This window comes from Cydia splendana, chromosome 18 (assembly GCF_910591565.1).
Source record: "Cydia splendana chromosome 18, ilCydSple1.2, whole genome shotgun sequence".
Taxonomy (NCBI): domain Eukaryota; kingdom Metazoa; phylum Arthropoda; class Insecta; order Lepidoptera; family Tortricidae; genus Cydia; species Cydia splendana.
In genome coordinates this window covers 18,901,351-18,920,024 of record NC_085977.1, presented here as the reverse complement: position 1 = coordinate 18,920,024, position 18,674 = coordinate 18,901,351, and positions in this window count along the sequence as shown.

The following is an 18,674-nucleotide window of genomic DNA, read 5'->3' as shown; positions in this document are numbered from 1 at the left end:
GAGCAGCACTAACTTCCCAGACTTCCACTCCTTCGGGAAGCAACCCTGTTCCAGGCAAGCGGTCAAAAGACGCAGCAGCCTCGGTTCCAACGCTTCCATAGCCAAGACCCATGCACGGCCCGGAATGCCGTCAGGCCCTGGGGCCGTGTTCTTGCCACGCAGCCGGTAAACCGCCACGGCCAGCTCTTCGGGAAGAACAGGTGGAACGATATCCTCCTCTCTTAGCCCCACCGTTGGCGGTGCCATGATAGGCGGCTGGTGAGGTCCCCTTTCAGGGAATAGCCCAGCAACTACGCGCGTTACAAGCTCCGGCTGAAGTGTTTGAGTCAGCGGAGGCGCCCAGGGGCGCAACTTGTTCCGGATGAGTTTGTAGGGTCTTCCCCACGGATCATTATTTAAGGTCTCCAGGAATTCAGCACGACTCGCCTCAATTGCATGTCCGATAGCCACAGAAAACTCCTGTTTGGACGTCTTGTAGGCCTCATATAAACGGCGTTCCTCGTTTTCATCTCGCTGCCTGCGCCTTCTTTGACGCATATACCGACGCCGTGCAGCTACACAGGAGCTGCGTATTTTCGCGAGCTCGGATGTCCACCAGTACACGCATCGTCTATGCGGTAGAGACTTGGCCCGAGGCATCGCCACATCACAAATTCGCACCATGGTCTCCCGGATTTGGGACGCTTCGGACTCTACCACCACAGCTTCATCTGGGACAGGCAGCCACGTCTCTACGATCGCTGCCTCTTTCAAAAGTTCCCGGTCAAGTTTGGTGAACGCCCACCTGGGGCCAGTCCTGACTGGGCCATTCAGCCTTGCGTTGTTTGAGATGAGTGGGTCAATATCAAACCGAATGTACCGGTGATCTGACAGCGTCTCCACTCCCACCATGACCTCCCAGCCCTGAATACGGCGCGCCAGGGAGGCACTCGAAAATGTAATGTCCACGATAGATCCACCCTGTTGCCGCACGCACGTATTTTCTGAACCCCGGTTAATGACCACCAAGCCAGTGGCGACCGCCCACTCCTCCAGAGTTGCGCCTTTCGGATTCGTTGCTGGACACCCCCAAGCCCTAGACTTTGCATTGAAATCTCCGGCTACTAAAACAGGCGTAGGGTGCAACTGCCTAACAATAGCACCCACTGTTACGAGAAACTGTTCAAAATCCGCCAAACTATCGTTGGGAGAGAAGTAGACGCCAACAACTGCAATGTTTCCGCAGGTTGCCGCCACAAAACCATGACCCTTTATGACGCCTTGAAAAGGTGGGGAGCCAGCAGTGCCCCGCGACACCAGGGCCACAGTTTTATCCAGGTCCCCAACCCATCCCGCTTGAGCAGAAACAGAGTATGGCTCCGCTACCACTGCTATATTTATTGACCACTGCGCCATACTCTGGAAAAAGAGGTCCTGAGCCCTAACGCAGTGGTTAAGATTCGTCTGAAGAAATTTGATGGCCATATTAATTTGTATCCATACCAGCAACCCCCTGAGTCCCGTCCACAGTCGAAGTGGACGAGCGGACAGGCTGCGAGGAGGCCCGGGAGCCATCGCCAGCCTTTGTCTTCGGTCTCTTGGGTGGGGCAGTACAGCTCTTGCTTCCTGTCCTATGATTCGCGTCTTTTCCCAGCACTGCACAGACAGTGCAGTGTGGCGTCGCCGAGCAATCTCTCGCCTTGTGACCTGGCTGGCCACAACGGTAGCACAGACCGGACCTGTCAATTTCAGAAGGACACTGCGCCCTAACATGGCCCGACTCCAAGCACCGGTAACATCTTTGGGCGCGCGCTTCCAGCAACTTGACTTGCGCCGACACCCAGCCCACCAGCAGTCTCTCCTTTCCAGCCACTTTTTTGGCCGCAGCGACTGGACAACGAACCCACGCAGAACCTAGGCTCCAGGGGTCCGATTTAATTTCTCCCACTCTGACCTCCTGGACCGCACAACCGCCGGCCTGCGCAATCGCCGCAGCTATGTCCTCCACAGACACTGAGTCATCCAGGCCAGATACTCGCAATTCCACGCATTTTGTAGGCCGTGACACCTTGACCATCTCGGATTTGAACAGCTGACAAAGTTTTTCAGCGAGTTTGTCCGCCTTAGGCCCACTGGAGGCCCCCGGTATCTCCAGGAGTCTGGCGCCTGTAGCTGCAACTTTAAAACGGATCGACTGTATATCTAGATCCGCCAAATCTACTTTTGCTTTAGCTGTAGCTAACACATCCTTATAACTGATTCCCTGCTCTTCAGCCTCCGGTTGTAAGGACAAAACCACAGCAGAGGATCGGGGCGGTCGCAGTTTGCGAGCCTCTTGTCTTTGCGACCGTGGTGGAGCCTGCCCCTGGTGTTGAACTTGCACATCATTCCCCTGCTGCGATTGAATAGCAGAGCGAGAATTAACCGTCTTGTTATTTTTCTTCCCTCCAACTGCCTTATTCCATGCTTTATCCATGGCCAAGGGGGCTGAAGGCAGAGACCGAGGAACAGATGATGAGCGTGCGCAAGCCGCGGCGGCTTCAGCTGCTGCAAGGGTGGCCTTATTCTTATTCTTTCTCTTCTTTTGCCCCTTCTTAGGTTCTACCGTCAAATTTGGAGGACCTCGTTTTGGAGCCGGCTCGGGAGCGAGTTCAAGCTCCTGGGTATGGTAAGTGACCCTCTCATTTTGACGCCTCAAGTCGGCAGCCAGCGGGGGCCGCATCGGTTGGGCTGGCAGTAGCCTGCCCTCTAACTCTAAGGCTCCCAGCCTCGCGTCCAACATCAGCCCAATCTTTTTGGTCATCACACACATCATGTTTTCCAAATTGAGAGACCCTGTACCTGTATCCTCCTTGCTAGAGCTGCTAGTTGACTGTGTATTCTCCGTTGGTTTTAACGGAGCCGAGACCGGAACTGAAACCTTGAATTGGTCCCGAAAGTCTGCTCTCAGCTGAGCCATTTCAGCCTTGAGTTCAGTCAATTGAGCGCGCAGGCTATCGTTTTGCGCCTGCAGACGCCTCGTCTCCTCTGAAGTAGAGCGCTCCAAAAGGCACTCAAATGTCTCTTTGATTGACACTGCCGCCTCCTTCAGGGCCTTTACAAAGGTGCCTTTCAAATTGCTGGAGTTTTTGGCAACCAAGGATATTGCATCCAGGCTTGTCTGCACTCGCTGAGAGAGCGCAGCCGCAGAAAGATTGTCTTGTGCACAGGGCAGGACCGAACTAGAACTTAGGCCGCCCGACTGACTACGAGTAGAAAAGGGCAGCTTTATGCCAGCCACTTCTTCTTCTGCCCTCAAACGCATTTCCTCTCTCATGGCGCGGTTATACTCCTCTTTGGCTTTGGCAAGTCCAACGTAATGCCCAGTGGAAGGAGGACGACCGCGACCTCTCTTTGATTGGCTCGTGGACTGCTTGTTATTCTCAGTGGCCTCCTCAGAGTCAGAACCCGATTCACTGAGGCCACGTTTCCGCCAGAAACGCCTAACATTACTGACAGACTCGTAACAGCTCATCGCCGTGTCCGACTCTACGTGATCGCCTCCGAGTTGGAGGACGGAGTCCTCAAAAGCTGACGCAGATACAAGACTCCCTGCGTCAGACTCTATGTCCACCCCTTTGGCACCCAGGAGGGCATCTACCTCTTTTGTTTTTGGCGGAGGAGCTGGAATTGTGGACCCTAGCTCTCCATCACAACGGATAAGAGGCACTCTTAGATCCGGGAGCGATCTTCGGGTCTCTGCCCTTGCAAAAACTTCTGGTTCCCCATTCCCCAAAGAGGACACTGTTCTTGGGGACACCGCTGCCGTTGGCTCCTGCGATTCATTTGCCGTGTCGCGGACGAACCGACCTTTTCGGTCTCGTTGTGGCGGAATCCCACCTTTCTGCCTTAAACTTGTTTCTTCTTCATTACGATTTTTGTTTTTATTTAAATTTTCCATAAAATTCCCACGAGTATGAGACGATATATAATTCACTGGCGGGTAACGCTCATCCCGAAACGCAGTGGGCTATGTACTCTAGAGGGCACCTGGTATCTAGAGGTTTTAACGACTTCGCTGTCGGGTGTTAAAGGGTTTTCCTTCCCGCGGGCCGGCCAATGAAGGCAAGCCCTCCGCGCCACAAACACTACCCGTACCCCATACCGCCAAAGATGGGGGTCGTTGGGAAAGTGCTGCGGGATGCGGGATTCAAGGCGAGCTGGCGTAGACTCCCCTACGTAGTCTCATTAGAGACTACCAACCATCCATCAATACTATACGGCCCGAAAACATTTAAACATTCCATTCAGTCATTAGTCTCTCTCAAAACATACCTTTCAAACATTACCATTCAAAGCCGTCAAGCCAAAAGGCCTCCCCCCCGTGACAGGACATTGGCAGCACCGATAAGCAACAACTTGGAAACCAAGAGATTACTTACCGTTGCCCCCGGGGTGCACCGTCCAGGAGCCCTTCCCTTACCCCCAGATCAACCGGATCAAGAGGAATGAGAAGGGACCTGGCACTCTGGGAGGTTTCCTGTCCGTAGCACCCCAACCTAACCTTTTTTTTTTTTTTTTGTTGAGGAGGGGAAAAATGCAATTACGCATACCACTCGGGTGCGGGGACGGACCCGAGTGGTTATGTGGGGCTCCTTGGGCTAATGAGACCCAAGTCTACCCACTAAACAACCCCCCCCGTCTGCCGCCATTGTGCTGTAACGGTGGGCTGTAGGGACGCTCGCGCTTTACTTCTACAGCACCACCAGCACCGGTCCGTGTTGGCGGACCATCGCCTCCGGAGGCCCTTGATGGCCTCGTTTCTGTGGACCGTATCCAGTACGGTCACCCTCTCAGGGACCACGTGTGTGGCGGATGACAGGCGTCCCCGTGCCTGTCATCCTGCGGTCAACCTACGGAGGCAGGCGGCGGTCATGTGCGAGCCGTCTGCGTCGAGCACGCTTGCGGCGCCGTTGGTCGGCCATTGGGTCGGACTCTCTGGCGCGTTCCGCCATTTCCTTCTGCTGAAGAACGTCTTCGCAGAAGGTCTTAACCGCTTGCCATGAACCTTCGCTGTCTACCATGGCCTTGACCACGGCCGGCAGCGACAGGTCCGGCCCCACTTTTGCAATCAGGTCGTCTCGCTCCGGCCCCCACACTGGGCACTCCTCCAGTGTGTGTTGTGCGGTGTCGATTGCTGCGCCACATTCGTGGCACTCCTCCGTTGGTTCTCTGCCGGCAATTTTGTGCAGATATCTCCCGAAGCAGCCATGCCCCGAGAGAATCTGCACAAGCCGGAAGGTGAGAGCACCGTGCGGTCGTTCTAGCCACTGGGACATGACCGGTCGGATCGCCGCAATTGTCCGGACTCCCGCACTTGGTCGCTCGAGCCGGTTCACCCACTCTTCAATTGCCTCGCGAGAGAGCTCTTCTCGTTTGGCCTCAATCTCGCGCGGTGCTGGCCGGAAATCCCGGGCCCGCGCCTCCTCGCGCCAGAAGAAAACTGACGCAAGGGCTCTCGCGTCCAAGTCCCATGGCAGGGATCCAGCCAGCACGCATGCAGCTTCGCCGGAAATTGTCCCGTAGCCCCGTATAGATCTTATTGCCATCACCCGTTGCGCTTGGCGCATTTGGGTGACGTTCTTGCCAGTAAGACCGCCAGCCCAGACTGGGGCTCCGTACAGGGCTATAGAGCGTACGACTCCCGAGTACAGACGCCGGCATGAACTTTTCGGCCCCCCTATATTCGGGAGCAGGCGTCCGAGCGCACCAGCCGCACCCAGCAGCTTCGGAGTCAGCCGCTCGAAGTGGGCCTGAAAAGACCAGCGGCTGTCTAGGGTGATGCCCAAATACCGCATGGTAGGCTTGATGGCAATCTGCACGCCTCCCACGATTATATGAGCCCTGGGCGGAGGCGCCCTCCTGGGCCCGTGAAAGCAGATAGCCTCCGATTTGTTCAAGGCGACCTCTAGACCTAGCCGTCTTATTTTGCCTACTGTATGGGCTACGGCCGCCGTGGCTAGAATAGCGGCTTCTCTGAATGAGGCCCCCCGCGCCGTCACAAGTGTGTCGTCGGCGTAACACACCAGGTCGACCCCGCGCAGAAGTGCTCCCCGTAACACCCAATCATATCCGATGTTCCACAGGAGTGGCCCCAACACTGACCCCTGTGGAACACCGCACACCATTTCCCGACGCCCCCACTCATGCTGCCCGGGGAAGGCAACGAACCGCCGCAGCAGGTAGGCCTTCACTATTCGGCTGAGATGGTGGGGCACTTGGTGGTATAACAGCGCCTCATTTATGCAATCCCAGGGGAGAGTGTTAAAGGCGTTGGCAATGTCTAATGACACTGCCAAGACGACCTCACCCTGGGACACTGCATCCTCCGCCAGTTTCTTTACCCGTAAGATCGCGTGGACTGTTGAGCGACCCCTGCGGAATCCGTACTGGCAATCAGCCAGGTCCGGCCCTTCCGTCATTAAGTGCTTGATAAGACGGTTCGCAATAATCCGCTCAAAGAGCTTGCCCACCTCATCAAGCAACACGATGGGCCGGTAGGCCGACGGTGAATCCGCAGGACGACCTTCTTTCCTCAAGAGTACCAACCGACCAATTTTCCAGGAGTCAGGAAAGCGACCCTGCTCGAGACATGCACTGAAAAACCGACGTAGCCTTGGCTCAAGGGCCTCCATGGCCAGGACCCAGGCTCGACCTGGGATCCCGTCCAATCCGGGTGCTGTATTTTTGGCCCGTAGTCTCAGAACCGCTGCTCCCAGCTCACCGTCGGTGACAGGGGGCGTCTGCATTTCTGCTTCTCGCTGCCTCTCAGCTGCCCTAGGTGGAGCCATGGGCGGTGGACCTTGCCGAGGCCTGTGCGGAAATAGAGCCGCAACTACGTCGTCCAGCAGCTGAGGTTGGAGACTCTGCGTCAGCGGGGGTGCCCAAGGCCGAAGCTTCTGCCTAACAAGCTTGTACGGCCTCCCCCATGGATCCCTGTTCAGAGTCTCCAGAAACTCCTCTCGTGACCGGTCTATGGCTTGTGCGATGGCGGCTTTTAGTGCCACTTTTGCCTCCTTATATTTTGTGTACAGGGCCGCTTCTGTTTCTTCGTCTCTGTACTGTCGACTCCGTTGTCGCGTGTACTGACGTCTCGTGAGCACGCACTCCTCGCGCAACTTTTTTTTTTTTTTTTTAATACAGGGGAAATGCATTACGCATACCACCCGGGCGCGGGGACACCCGGGTGGTTATGTGGGACTCCCACGAGAATCCAGTCTACCCACTAAAACCCCTGTCTGTCGCCTCGGTGCCTTAGGGCGGAGTTACGGGCACGCGGCGTCACTCATCCACAACTCCGCCAGCAACAGTCCATCAGGACCCATCACAAGTAAAACCTCCATTAAGTGCATATCCGAACACTTCTCACGCCTCCTACCCGAGGACCTCTTTCCTATGGATGTCAGACGCCCCCGTATCTGACACCCGGAGGTCTATGCTAAGGTGGCAAGCGTCTGTCGTGCACAGCACGCCTGCGTCTCATTCTACGTCGGCGCATAGGGTCAGCCTCGGCCTGAATCTCCCGCTCGCGCTCCGCCGCCTCTTTCCCGGCCATGACGTATTCTGAGAATTCTAGCATTGTCTGCCACACCTCTTCGCCGGAGAGCATAGCTTGCACTACGGCCGGCAGCGACAAATCTTGCCCAGTACGGGCAATTACTTCCTCTCTTTCTACAGCCCAGACCGGGCACTCCGCCAACGTGTGCTGGGCGGAGTCTTCATGTGCTCCGCACTCATGACATCCCGGGGTCGGCTCCCTTTTGGCTTGTTGGTGCAGGTACTTGCCAAAGCAGCCATGCCCTGACAGCAACTGCGTGAGCCTGAATGTTAGGACCCCAAAATCCCTTCCAATCCATTCGTGAAGACTAGGTTGAATAGCTTCAATGGTGCGGATGCCCGCCCTAGGCCGAACCAGCCGCAGCTGCCACTCATCAACCGCCTCCTGCTGCAGCTCAACACGCCGCTTCTTCAATTCCTCCGGAGCCAGCACCTCACCCCGGTCCCGCACCTCCCCGCGCCACAGGTATAGGGTCGCGAGGACCTTCGCGTCCAAGTCCCAAGGCAGAGAGCAGGCTAGAACGCACGCGGCCTCCGTGCTTATCGTACGGTATCCTCTTATAACCCTTACAGCTATTGCTCTCTGCGGTCGGCGTAACCGAGAGATATTTAGTCTATTAAGAGCATTTGCCCACACTGGGGCACCATAGAGTGCCATCGATCGCACCACGCCCATGTAGAGGCGGCGGCATGAAGCCTTGGGCCCTCCCAGGTTTGGCAGTATACGCCCAAGGGCAGATGCAGCGCGCAACAACTTGGGTGCCAGGCGCTCAAAATGCGCACAGAAATTCCACTTGCTGTCAAGCACGACACCAAGGTAGAGCAGTGATGGCATGACGGCAATCGGGACTCCTCCCACCACTATAGCCGCCCCAGCTGGGGGAGCTTTCCGTGGACCATAGAAACATATGGCTTCGGACTTCGCTAGAGCCACCTCGAGGCCCAGACTTCTGATCTTGCCCACGCAATGGGCAACTGCCGCTGTAGCTAATATGGCTGCATCACGGTAATTGGGACCCTTGGCCGTCACAAGCGTATCATCGGCGTAGCAGATGACGTTGACTCCACGCAAGTTTTCCCCCCTTAGAACCCAGTTGTAGCCTATATTCCACAAGAGTGGACCCAAGACCGACCCCTGCGGGACCCCACAGGACATTGCCCTCTCCCCCCATACCTGCTGCCCAGGCCAGGTGACGAACCTCTCACTGAGATAAGCTTCAATGATGCGGAACAAGTGAAGGGGTACTTGATGGTATCGTAACGATTCCTTTATTGTGTTCCAGGGCAGGGTGTTGAAAGCATTAGCGATGTCCAATGACACCGCCAAGACGACATTTCCCTGCGTCACAGCCTCGTGTGCCATTGATTTGACCCGTAGAATTGCATCGACAGTTGACCGGTTCCTGCGGAACCCAAATTGGCAGTCGGCCAAGTCCGGCCCCTCTCTTTCCATGTGCTTGTGACAATGTGCAGTTTCCAACTACCCTCCCCTTCCCAAAATCATAACTCACGGCGATCATTCGGGAACGCTCGGCAGAATGCGATCTGCCTCCGAGCTAGGCACACATCGCGCGTGTGCGTCCCGGACTCTTCAAAAAGAACTCGAAAGGGTGAAGTTCTGCACCCTCAGTGTCGCGTGTGCCTTCCGAAACCAAAGGCCCCCGAAACGCGAGTGAACGGAGTGAACAGTGCACTGTAATCTGGACTATTTAAAGGACTAGCTGTGAGTACCATCCCTTTGCCTTTCTCTCACCCCTACACATTGTCACAATTGGTGGAGGTGCGAAACCCCGAATTAGGTCTAATATATTCTTGTTTTGGCATTAGTAAGTACTTATTGGTAACAAAATGTCCGACACAGAAGAAAAAGATGAAAAAACCGTTGCCCGGGTGTCGGACATGTTTAAATATTTTAAGTCGTTGAATTTGGAAAATTTGAATCCGGCTATCAGACAATTACAGGAAAAGATCGAGTCGCAAAATAATCAAATATCAGAGTTAAAGAAACGAATTAATACGATTGAAACAGGGAAAATGTCGCATACTCCATCGACGGGCCTAGACGGTCAAAAGGTCGAGTCACTCGCGAACGCGGTAGGCGAACAAAATCAAGTAGATAAAAATAAGTTAAAAGTGTTGCAAAAGATGCTCGCGGAGTTACCAATTTGTGATGGCAAAGTGGCCAAGCAACTCATTAAATTTATTATCAGTGTCGATAAAATTACTCAACTCGAGCTAGTTCCCCAGTCAGAGTATGTGACCTGGATAATGACCAGGACAACTGGGTTTCTAGCGGATTGGTGGTTCCGTCGGGCGGCCGCGTTACATAATTGGCAGGATATTAAAATACTGATTTTAAACGAGGTTTTATCTCCGATACATATTGAAACATTAAAAAATGAAATGTGCTTGCGTTATCAATACGAGTCCGAAACATTATTAGAGTTTGCACACTCAGTAGTTGCGGTGGCGAAGGCGCTAAATCTGGGCTGGTCCGAGGAAATGTTAATGCAAACTATATTAAGTAGAATTTCTCCAAGAATATATTATTACATTAAATGCAATCCTATGGACATAAAGGATATGTCGCAATTAGCGCAAATAAGTAGTGAGGTCGAGGGCGCTCTTCTACGAGACAAATTACATTCACAAAACTCGCATACCTTTTATCAAAGGAATCAGGTAAATGTTGGTAGTAATACGTATCGAGCTAGGCACACATCGCGCGTGTGCGTCCCGGACTCTTCAAAAAGAACTCGAAAGGGTGAATTTCTGCACCCTCAGTGTCGCGTGTGCCTTCCGAAACCAAAGGCCCCCGAAACGCGAGTGAACGGAGTGAACAGTGCACTGTAATCTGGACTATTTAAAGGACTAGCTGTGAGTACCATCCCTTTGCCTTTCTCTCACCCCTACACATTGTCACATGCTTGATGAGGCGTGCAGCGATTATTCGCTCAAAGAGCTTGCCCACCTCATCCAGCAAAACTATCGGCCGGTAACCAGACGGAGAGTCCATCGGTCGTCCCTCCTTTCTGAGCAGCACTAACTTCCCAGACTTCCACTCCTTCGGGAAGCAACCCTGTTCCAGGCAAGCGGTCAAAAGACGCAGCAGCCTCGGTTCCAACGCTTCCATAGCCAAGACCCATGCACGGCCCGGAATGCCGTCAGGCCCTGGGGCCGTGTTCTTGCCACGTAGCCGGAAAACCGCCACGGCCAGCTCGTCGGGAAGAACTGGTGGAACGATAACCTCCTCTCTTAGCCCCACCGTTGGCGGTGCCATGATAGGCGGCTGGTGAGGTCCCCTTTCAGGAAATAGTCCAGCAACTACGCGCGTAACAAGCTCCGGCTGGAGTGTTTGAGTCAGCGGAGGCGCCCAGGGGCGCAACTTGTTCCGGATGAGTTTGTAGGGTCTTCCCCACGGATCATTATTTAAGGTCTCCAGGAATTCAGCACGACTCGATTCAATTGCATGTCCGATAGCCACAGAAAACTCCTGTTTGGACGTCTTGTAGGCCTCATATAAACGGCGTTCCTCGTTTTCATCTCGCTCCCTGCGCCTTCTTTGACGCATATACCGACGCCGTGCAGCTACACAGGAGCTGCGTATTTGCGCGAGCTCGGATGTCCACCAGTACACGCATCGTCTATGCGGTAGAGACTTGGCCCGAGGCATCGCCACATCACAAATTCGCACCATGGCCTCCCGGATTTGGGACGCTTCGGATTCTACCACCACAGCTTCATCCAGGACAGGCAGCCACGTCTCTACGATCGCTGCCTCTTTCAGAAGTTCCCGGTCAAGTTTGGTGAACGCCCACCTAGGGCCAGTCCTGACTGGGCCATTCAGCCTTGCGTTGTTTGAGATGAGTGGGTCAATATCAAACCGAATGTACCGGTGATCTGACAGCGTCTCCACTCCCACCATGACCTCCCAGCCCTGAATACGGCGCGCCAGGGAGGCACTCGAAAATGTAATGTCCACGATAGATCCACCCTGTTGCCGCACGCACGTATTTTCTGAACCCCGGTTAATGACCACCAAGCCAGTGGCGACCGCCCACTCCTCCAGAGTTGCGCCTTTCGGATTCGTTGCTGGACACCCCCAAGCCCTAGACTTGGCATTGAAATCTCCGGCTACTAAAACAGGCGTAGGGTGCAACTGCCTAACAATAGCACCCACTGTTACGAGAAACTGTTCAAAATCCGCCAAACTATCGTTGGGAGAGAAGTAGACGCCAACAACTGCAATGTTTCCGCAGGTTGCCGCCACAAAACCATGACCCTTTATGACGCCTTGAAAAGGTGGGGAGCCAGCAGTGCCCCGCGACACCAGGGCCACAGTTTTATCCAGGTCCCCAACCCATCCCGCTTGAGCAGAAACAGAGTATGGCTCCGCTACCACTGCTATATTTATTGACCACTGCGCCATACTCTGGAATAAGAGGTCCTGAGCCCTAACGCAGTGGTTAAGATTCGTCTGAAGAAATTTGATGGCCATATTAATTTGTATCCATACCAGCAACCCCCTGAGTCCCGTCCACAGTCGAAGTGGACGAGCGGACAGGCTGCGAGGAGGCCCGGAAGCCATCGCCAGCCTTTGTCTTCGGTCTCTTGGGTGGGGCAGTACAGCTCTTGCTTCCTGTCCTATGATTCGCGTCTTTTCCCAGCACTGCACAGACAGTGCAGTGTGGCGTCGCCAAGCAATCTCTCGCCTTGTGACCTGGCTGGCCACAACGGTAGCACAGACCGGACCTGTCAATTTCAGAAGGACACTGCGCCCTAACATGGCCCGACTCCAAGCACCGGTAACATCTTTGGGCGCGCGGTTCCAGCAACTTGACTTGCGCCGACACCCAGCCCACCAGCAGTCTCTCCTTTCCAGCCACTGTTTTGGCCGCAGCGACAGGACAACGAACCCACGCAGAACCTAGGCTCCAGGGGTCTGATTTTATTTCTCCCACTCTGACCTCCTGGACCGCACAACCGCCGGCCTGCGCAATCGCCGCAGCGATGTCCTCCACAGACACTGAGTCATCCAGGCCAGATACTCGCAATTCCACGCATTTTGTAGGCCGTGACACCTTGACCATCTCGGATTTGAACAGCTGACAAAGTTTTTCAGCGAGTTTGTCCGCCTTAGGCCCACTGGAGGTCCCCGGTATCTCCAAAAGTCTGGCGCCTGTAGCTGCAACTTTAAAACGGATCGACTGTATATCTAGATCCGCCAAATCTACTTTTGCTTTAGCTGTAGCTAACACATCCTTATAACTGATTCCCTGCTCTTCAGCCTCCGGTTGTAAGGACAAAACCACAGCAGAGGATCGGGGAGGTCGCAGTTTGCGAGCCTCTTGTCTTTGCGACCGTGGTGGAGCCTGCCCCTGGTGTTGAACTTGCACATCATTCCCCTGCTGAGATTGAATAGCAGAGCGAAGATTAACAGTTTTGTTAATTTTCTTCCCTCCAACTGCCTTATTCCATGCTTTATCCATTGCCAAGGGGGCTGAAGGCAGAGACCGAGGAACAGACGATGAGCGTGCGCGAGCCGCGGCGGCTCCAGCTGCAGCAAGGGTTGCCTTATTCTTATTCTTTCTCTTCTTTTGCCCCTTCTTAGGTTCTTCCGTCAAATTTGGAGGACCTCGTTTTGGAGCCGGCTCGGGAGCGGGTTCAAGCTCCTGGGTATGGTAAGTGACCCTCTCATTTTGACGCCTCAAGTCGGCAGCCAGCGGGGGCCGCATCGGTTGGGCCGGCAGTAGCCTGCCCTCTAACTCTAAGGCTCCCAGCCTCGCGTCCAACATCAGCCCAATCTTTTTGGTCATCACACACATCATGTTTTCCAAATTGAGAGACCCTGTACCTGTATCCTCCTTGCTAGAGCTGCTAGTTGACTGTGTATTCTCCGTTGGTTTTAACGGAGCCGAGACCGGAACTGAAACCTTGAATTGGTCCCGAAAGTCTGCTCTCAGCTGAGCCATTTCAGCCTTGAGTTCAGTCAATTGAGCGCGCAGGCTATCGTTTTGCGCCTGCAGACGCCTCGTCTCCTCTGAAGTAGAGCGCTCCAAAAGGCACTCAAATGTCTCTTTGATTGACACTGCCGCTTCCTTCAGGGCCTTTACAAAGGTGCCTTTCAAATTGCCGGAGTTTTTGGCAACCAAGGATATTGCATCCAGGCTTGTCTGCACTCGCTGAGAGAGCGCAGCCGCAGAAAGATTGTCTTGTGCACAGGGCAGGAACGAACTAGAACTTAGGCCGCCCGACTGACTACGAGTAGAAAAGGGCAGCTTTATGCCAGCCACTTCTTCTTCTGCCCTCAAACGCATTTCCTCTCTCATGGCGCGGTTATACTCCTCTTTGGCTTTGGCAAGTCCAACGTAATGCCCAGTGGAAGGAGGACGACCGCGACCTCTCTTTGATTGGCTCGTGGACTGCTTCTTATTCTCAGTGGCCTCCTCAGAGTCAGAACCCGAGTCACTGAGGCCACGTTTCCGCCAGAAACGCCTAAAACGCCTATCATCACTGACAGACTCGTAACAGCTCATCGCCGTGTCCGACTCTACGTGATCGCCTCCGAGTTGGAGGACGGAGTCGTCAAAAGCTGACGCAGATACAAGACTCCCTGCATCAGACTCTATGTCTTCCCCTTTGGCACCCAGACTAGCGACCATTTCTCTTGTTTTTGACGGAGGAGCTGAAATTGTGGACTCTTGCTCCCCGTCACAACGGGTGAGAGGCACTCTTAGATCCGGGAGCGATCTTCGGGTCTCTGCCCTTGCAAAAACTACTGGTTCCCCATTCCCCAAAGAGGACACTGTTCTTGGGGACACCGCTGCCGTTGGCTCCTGCGATTCATTTGCCGTGTCGCGGACGAACCGACCTTTTCGGTCTCGTTGTGGCGGATTCCCACCTTTCTGCCTTAAACTTGTTTCTTCTTCATTACGATTTTTGTTTTTATTTAAATTTTCCATAAAATTCCCACGAGTATGAGACGATATATAATTCACTGGCGGGTAACGCTCATCCCGAAACGCAGTGGGCTATGTACTCTAGAGGGCACCTGGTATCTAGAGGTTTTAACGACTTCGCTGTCGGGTGTTAAAGGGTTTTCCTTCCCGCGGGCCGGCCAATGAAGGCAAGCCCTCCGCGCCACAAACACTACCCGTACCCCATACCGCCAAAGATGGGGGTCATTGGGAAAGTGCTGCGGGATGCGGGATTCAAGGCGAGCTGGCGTAGACTCCCCTACGTAGTCTCATTAGAGACTACCAACCATCCATCAATACTATACGGCCCGAAAACATTTAAACATTCCATTCAGTCATTAGTCTCTCTCAAAACATACCTTTCAAACATTACCATTCAAAGCCGTCAGGCCAAAAGGCCTCCCCCCCGTGACAGGACATTGGCAGCACCGATAAGCAATAACTTGGAAACCAAGAGATTACTTACCGTTGCCCCCGGGGTGCACCGTCCAGGAGCCCTTCCCTTACCTCCAGATCAACCGGATCAAGAGGAATGAGAAGGGACCTGGCACTCTGGGAGGTTTCCTGTCCGTAGCACCCCACCCCAACCTAACCTTTTTTTTTTTTTTTTTTTTATACAGGGGAAATGCATTACGCATACCACCCGGGCGCGGGGACACCCGGGTGGTTATGTGGGACTCCCACGAGAATCCGGTCTACCCACTAAAACCCCTGTCTGTCGCCTCGGTGCCTTAGGGCGGAGTTACGGGCACGCGGCGTCACTCATCCACAACTCCGCCAGCAACAGTCCATCAGGACCCATCACAAGTAAAACCTCCATTAAGTGCGTATCCGAACACTTCTCACGCCTCCTACCCGAGGACCTCTTTCCTATTGATGTCAGACGCCCCCGTATCTGACACCCGGAGGTCTATGCTAAGGTGGCAAGCGTCTGTCGTGCACAGCACGCCTGCGTCTCATTCTACGTCGGCGCATAGGGTCAGCCTCGGCCTGAATCTCCCGCTCGCGCTCCTTAGCCTCTTTCCCGGCCATGACGTATTCTGAGAATTCTAGCATTGTCTGCCACACCTCTTCGCCGGAGAGCATAGCTTGCACTACGGCCGGCAGCGACAAATCTTGCCCAGTACGGGCAATTACTTCCTCTCTTTCTACAGCCCAGACCGGGCACTCCGCCAACGTGTGCTGGGCGGAGTCTTCATGTGCTCCGCACTCATGACATCCCGGGGTCGGCTCCCTTTTGGCTTGTTGGTGCAGGTACTTGCCAAAGCAGCCATGCCCTGACAGCAACTGCGTGAGCCTGAATGTTAGGACCCCAAAATCCCTTCCAATCCATTCGTGAAGACTAGGTTGGAGAGCTTCAATGGTGCGGATGCCCGCCCTAGGCCGAACCAGCCGCAGCTGCCACTCATCAACCGCCTCCTGCTGCAGCTCAACACGCCGCTTCTTCAATTCCTCCGGAGCCAGCACCTCACCTCGGTCCCGCACCTCCCCGCGCCACAGGTATAGGGTCGCGAGGACCTTCGCGTCCAAGTCCCAAGGCAGAGAGCAGGCTAGAACGCACGCGGCCTCCGTGCTTATCGTACGGTATCCTCTTATAACCCTTACAGCTATTGCTCTCTGCGGTCGGCGTAACCGAGCGATATTCTGTCTATTAAGAGCATTTGCCCAAACTGGGGCACCATAGAGTGCCATCGATCGCACCACGCCCATGTAGAGGCGGCGGCATGAAGCCTTGGGCCCTCCCAGGTTTGGCAGTATACGCCCAAGGGCAGATGCAGCGCGCAACAACTTGGGTGCCAGGCGCTCAAAATGCGCACAGAAATTCCACTTGCTGTCAAGCACGACACCAAGGTAGAGCAGTGATGGCATGACGGCAATCGGGACTCCTCCCACCACTATAGCCACCCCAGCTGGGGGAGCTTTCCGTGGACCATAGAAACATATGGCTTCGGACTTCGCTAGAGCCACCTCGAGGCCCAGACTTCTGATCTTGCCCACGCAATGGGCAACTGCCGCTGTAGCTAATATGGCTGCATCACGGTAATTGGGACCCTTGGCCGTCACAAGCGTATCATCGGCGTAGCAGATGACGTTGACTCCACGCAAGTTTTCCCCCCTTAGAACCCAGTTGTAGCCTATATTCCACAAGAGTGGACCCAAGACCGACCCCTGCGGGACCCCACAGGACATTGCCCTCTCCCCCCATACCTGCTGCCCAGGCCAGGTGACGAACCTCTCACTGAGATAAGCTTCAATGATGCGGAACAAGTGAAGGGGTACTTGGTGGTATCGCAACGATTCCTTTATTGTGTTCCAGGGCAGGGTGTTGAAAGCATTAGCGATGTCCAATGACACCGCCAAGAGGACATTTCCCTGCGTCACAGCCTCGTGTGCCATTGATTTGACCCGTAGAATTGCATCGACAGTTGACCGGTTCCTGCGGAACCCAAATTGGCAGTCGGCCAAGTCCGGCCCCTCTCTTTCCATGTGCTTGATGAGGCGTGCAGCGATTATTCGCTCAAAGAGCTTGCCCACCTCATCCAGCAAAACTATCGGCCGGTAACCAGACGGAGAGTCCATCGGTCGTCCCTCCTTTCTGAGCAGCACTAACTTCCCAGACTTCCACTCCTTCGGGAAGCAACCCTGTTCCAGGCAAGCGGTCAAAAGACGCAGCAGCCTCGGTTCCAACGCTTCCATAGCCAAGACCCATGCACGGCCCGGAATGCCGTCAGGCCCTGGGGCCGTGTTCTTGCCACGCAGCCGGTAAACCGCCACGGCCAGCTCTTCGGGAAGAACAGGTGGAACGATATCCTCCTCTCTTAGCCCCACCGTTGGCGGTGCCATGATAGGCGGCTGGTGAGGTCCCCTTTCAGGGAATAGCCCAGCAACTACGCGCGTTACAAGCTCCGGCTGAAGTGTTTGAGTCAGCGGAGGCGCCCAGGGGCGCAACTTGTTCCGGATGAGTTTGTAGGGTCTTCCCCACGGATCATTATTTAAGGTCTCCAGGAATTCAGCACGACTCGCCTCAATTGCATGTCCGATAGCCACAGAAAACTCCTGTTTGGACGTCTTGTAGGCCTCATATAAACGGCGTTCCTCGTTTTCATCTCGCTGCCTGCGCCTTCTTTGACGCATATACCGACGCCGTGCAGCTACACAGGAGCTGCGTATTTGCGCGAGCTCGGATGTCCACCAGTACACGCATCGTCTATGCGGTAGAGACTTGGCCCGAGGCATCGCCACATCACAAATTCGCACCATGGCCTCCCGGATTTGGGACGCTTCGGACTCTACCACCACAGCTTCATCTGGGACAGGCAGCCACGTCTCTACGATCGCTGCCTCTTTCAAAAGTTCCCGGTCAAGTTTGGTGAACGCCCACCTGGGGCCAGTCCTGACTGGGCCATTCAGCCTTGCGTTGTTTGAGATGAGTGGGTCAATATCAAACCGAATGTACCGGTGATCTGACAGCGTCTCCACTCCCACCATGACCTCCCAGCCCTGAATACGGCGCGCCAGGGAGGCACTCGAAAATGTAATGTCCACGATAGATCCACCCTGTTGCCGCACGCACGTATTTTCTGAACCCCGGTTAATGACCACCAAGCCAGTGGCGACCGCCCACTCCTCCAGAGTTGCGCCTTTCGGATTCGTTGCTGGACACCCCCAAGCCCTAGACTTTGCATTGAAATCTCCGGCTACTAAAACAGGCGTAGGGTGCAACTGCCTAACAATAGCACCCACTGTTACGAGAAACTGTTCAAAATCCGCCAAACTATCGTTGGGAGAGAAGTAGACGCCAACAACTGCAATGTTTCCGCAGGTTGCCGCCACAAAACCATGACCCTTTATGACGCCTTGAAAAGGTGGGGAGCCAGCAGTGCCCCGCGACACCAGGGCCACAGTTTTATCCAGGTCCCCAACCCATCCCGCTTGAGCAGAAACAGAGTATGGCTCCGCTACCACTGCTATATTTATTGACCACTGCGCCATACTCTGGAAAAAGAGGTCCTGAGCCTAACGCAGTGGTTAAGATTCGTCTGAAGAAATTTGATGGCCATATTAATTTGTATCCATACCAGCAACCCCCTGAGTCCCGTCCACAGTCGAAGTGGACGAGCG